At 32.6% G+C, this 4,699-nt stretch overlaps 1 non-coding gene across 1 annotated transcript; it reads left to right on the forward strand.

Annotated features, from left to right (window-relative positions):
* Positions 1–203: 203 nt before the first annotated feature.
* On the forward strand, positions 204–277 carry TRNAR-UCG (transfer RNA arginine (anticodon UCG)). The gene has a single exon. It is a non-coding gene; the product is annotated as a tRNA-Arg (tRNA).
* The last annotated feature ends 4,422 nt before the right edge of the window (positions 278–4,699 follow it).

Consider the following 4,699-nt stretch of genomic DNA (forward strand, 5'->3'; position numbering starts at 1 on the left):
AACACAACACCCTACACTACACACACTTTTAACACACACACACCCCACACCACTAGACTAACCCCAGTGGTCAGATTTGTTGACCTTTGCATAGGAGAACTTGTTAATCACAATATTTAATTTAACAGTTACCTATAAATTATTTAAAACAATCTAGTTTGGTTTTAATATTTGTATTATATGAAGCACGATTGAACATACATGACCGCATAGCGCAGTGGATTAGCGCGTTTGACTTCGGATCAAAAGGTCGTGGGTTCGACTCCCACTGTGGTCGTGATGGAAATAGTTTTTTTCATTTTTGTTCACACTGCCAGGATCAGACAAACCATCTTGGTTCTTTTCGACTTCCTATCAATAGGAACAAACCCATTAAAAGTTTCATCAACATATGAGAATTGCTCCCAAACTAGAAAACAACGTGAGTTTGCTAGAATAGGATATTCAGTTGGACGTTCTATATGTTTTATGCCATGGTCTTGGTTTCAGAAATTTCGAAAGTGCTGTTACATTTATAACATCTTCAATTACTTAAAAAGAACAAAGTGGCGTAGGAGCATTGGTGCATATTTTAAAAAACTGAAACTAAACGAGAATATAAATAAACAATAAAACAAGTCAATGTGAAGAGATTAGCTCCACTACCACTAAAACATCTTAATGTCTGGCTTCATGTGGTAAGAAAGTGAACCAATAGATTACATTATGCAAAAGGCAATGAAAACTTTGCAAGGTTCAGAAAAATTAAACCGAGCAATAGTAGCTCACGTCAAGTCTTAAACTACTTATATGCTAAAAAAATGAGTCATACTCATACCCTTCCGGCCTTCCCCCCTTTTTCCTCTAAATTCACCCATATTTAACAAAAGAATCAATAGTTTTACTGAGATACAGTTTCCAGCCCATAGTAAGTCCTAACTAGTATGCAGCTTCTTTATGTAATCAAAAACAATAAAACATGCAAATAAATCATGCATGAAAGCAAACAAAACTTCTAGAAACAGCTCCGATTTTATCATCACACTGGCCATTCTGAAAAGCGGATTTGCCGCAAAAGACACCCCCCCCCCCCAGAACAACAAAAAAAAAGAAAAAAAATACTGTCAATGGCACCATCCAAATCTTAGATTCTATGATTCAAGAGACTGGTCTACGAACTGCAACCTTAAAGCAATGAATTCTAGGCTAAACCTTGATGGTATACTTTCTCAATGGAAGGTACATTTTCTTATTCTTCTCCCGCCTCGACTTCAATGATGCCTGCATCAACCAAGACAGTGGTAGTGTTGGGTATGCCTCGTAATTCGCATGCTGATGATAGTCCTTTTTGTTGGGGTCAGCAGAAAGGTAACTAGGGTCCCACTGAGACTAGGTACTGTTGTAGGCATATGATCTATTGTAATTTTTTCTTTTCTTAGTAGTATGGGCTTGGGCCCATGAATAACTATTGTTAGGTTTTTTTCTAATCATATTTATATTCTCCTTGTAAACTGAGTGACCTGTAACGAGTGGCAGTGGTGTGAATCTAATTCAAATAAGCTAGACGTAGCTTATATTGGATGAATCAGAATGAATCACCGTGTCAATTTCTCTTCTCTCTTTTCTTTTCTCTTTTTTATTTTATCGATTTGTGTGATTGTAGATTTTTAAAAGATAAGATGAAACAAAATAGTTGGAAGAAAATTGGAGCCAATAAACAAAGGGAACACCAAATCAGACTGTGGATCAAGCACATCCAGAACTTTCCAACTAAGGTAGCTACTATCTACGATTTTGAATAACCAAGTAATTCTAGATTTCAAATATTATTTGAAAACTCAAAAATACAGTCAATTTTTAGTCAATGAACTAATTACTAAGCATATAACATTCAGATGAAATAGAAAATGTTCAAAATAAAGTATGATAACACGCTATACTTTACAAAGCTTCAAATTTCTAACAAAACATAATAACTGCCTAAAATTTCATATCAAAATGAGCTTATAATCTCAATACAATAAACCTCCTGGGGCCTCCTCTTTCTCTCCACGGTCAAAAGTCACACCACTTAAGCATGTGAAACCATCCAAACTGGTAACCAAAGAGGTTATTCAGAACAACAGATAAAATTCCTTTTTTAAAAAAAGATTTCTTCTATATGTTTATAAGAATATTGCTAGAAAATTTTATTTTCTATATTATTGTGGACTATATATTTAATCATCAATTATATCATGCTATTTAATTATTGGGCAAATTAAGTGATCTTTTAAGGAACTCAATTATACTTCACAATGATTATGAGTTAAATGAGTGGATATCCACGTTGGTCTAACATGGTATAATGGGAGCCAATGGACACAATGATAAGGAATCAGGAAAATGGTTATGATCCCCGATATATCAAATCAGTTAGAAAGTTTTCTTTTCCCCATCAAGAGATAATTTCCGCTTAAGAATTTGCATTCTTCTGATTTGATCGAGGAAGACTATCAATCTCAAAATTCAAAGGCATCGAGAAATTACAATCATTGCGATGGAATCGAGTACATTCTAATTCTTTTAGTTTCCTCGATGATCCAATATGATGTATAAGGGATTTGTGGTGATGGTTTTCACTAGGGACATTAGAGAGATTTCCAACAACTACAAGTTAAGATGCAATTCAAAAGTAAATGAGAAGTAAAGTTACTAATAGATTTAACCCAAAAAAAAAGTTACTAATAGATTATAAGTTATATATTTTTTTTATAAATATGTTAATTAAAATTTATTTCATTCATATAAGGAATTTTAATACTATATTCACCATTCATTTAATAGAATACCATATTATTATTTTTTTAGAAAAATCAATTTCTCGCAACATCTCCCAAACCTTTAATCTTAATACCCTAAAACCCCCACTCATTCCGCTCTCTCTCTCCACTGACAAAAGCCACACCAATCAAAGCACATGGAACCACCCAAGTTGGTCGCCAACAAGGTCACTGACAGTCCCTGAATTTTCGCAAATCATAAATACACAATAAATTTCCTTATGGAAAATGAATTAGAAAGACGATAACTGCTAAAAAAATCACTTTTTAAATTTTTTCTTCTATATGTTTAAAAGACTACAAGTTAAGATGCAATTCAAAGGTTAAAGAAGAAGTAAAGTTACTACGAGATTATGTCTTATAAGTTTTATTTTTTATAAATAAATAAATTAAAAATTATTTTATTTATATAACATATTCTAACATCACCTACACCGTTCATTTATTAGAATAAAACTTCTACTAAGCTCAACTTCTCATGGCATCTCTCAAACCTACAATCTGAATACATTAAATCTCCTAATGCCTCATCTCTCTCCTTGCTGGCAAAAGTCACACCAATTAAAACCATTCAAGCTGGTCACCAACAGGGTTGTTGACGAGTTACTGAATTTGCGCAAATCATAAATACATATTGAATTAGTCTACGAAACAATAATAAATAAATAATTTAGAAAGACGTTAATGACTACAAATACTATTTTAAAAAGACTTCTTTAATATATTCATTAAACTACAAGTCAAGATGCAATTCAAAAAGTAAAGAAGAAATAAATTTACTCAATCTCATAACTCAAATTTTTTATTTTTACAGATAAATTAATTAAAAAGTATTTTATCTTTGTAATATACTTTGACGACATCTTCCCTTCCACCTAAAAGATACCATTGCTACTTGTCTATATAAAGCTCAAATAGGCATATCCATTGCCCACACACAAATAGAGAAATCATCACAGCAAAGAGACACATCAAATGGCCTCAAAATTGGTTCAGGCTCTTTCTGTGGATGAAGAATACATTGTTATTGAGCCAAGTCTTTTGTCCAGATCCCCTCATCTCAATGCCTCTCCACCATATAACAGAGAGATAATGTTCCAGGAAGGGAAAAAGAACCTGAAACAAACTAAGCAGTTCTTGCTAGGTGAAAAGCTCAAGGCTTCATGGGCTCATATAAAATCTTTGCTTTGCAAATCTGGCTGCTTTAGTGCTGCAAACAAAGAAGGACCACCAAGGAAATCAACATGTAAGGACTTTAAGAATAAGTGCATAAAGGATAAAGATGATACCAAAAGCTCATTTGAGTTTTTTGTTGTTGTTAAAAACCATAAACCCTGTGTTGTCATAAAAACCATTAATAATGAGATTATTAATGAATGTAACTTCATTGATTATTGCAGGAGGTCTTTCTCTGGGGTCAATCAACGACAAATTATGAAAAAGGAAAGTTCAATTGAAGGAGCCATCACCTATTGCAAACAGTCTCAGAAGTAGAGTAGTTCAAACAAATCTCTCAATATGTAATAAGTTTTGTAACTTGATTTCAAAGTCAATTTGGAGTTTAAGTTATGTACAACAAATTAATCTATATCAATAAACAGATATTTTCCTTTATATACGAAAAATGCATAATTTAGTCCATGAGAAAATTCTTTTGAATATGTAAACATAGACACCCATATCAAAATATCCTTGTGTATTATAAGTGGGCAATTTCAACCTTGCATAAACAGTGGCAAACTTGACATGCATTGCATCATTGCCAATCAACCATTTGATGGTACCATCATTTAGTGTATTGATGATAAATTCAACACTGATGAATTGAAATTGTTGTTTGTTTTATTATTACGCATAGTTTTCAACAACATTGTATGTAATTTTAATCCTTATATTTT

Source organism: Gastrolobium bilobum, unplaced genomic scaffold (genome assembly GCF_033153095.1).
Source record: "Gastrolobium bilobum isolate Gb01-03AN ecotype WA unplaced genomic scaffold, APGP_CSIRO_Gbil_v1 utg850, whole genome shotgun sequence".
Lineage (NCBI taxonomy): Eukaryota > Viridiplantae > Streptophyta > Magnoliopsida > Fabales > Fabaceae > Gastrolobium > Gastrolobium bilobum.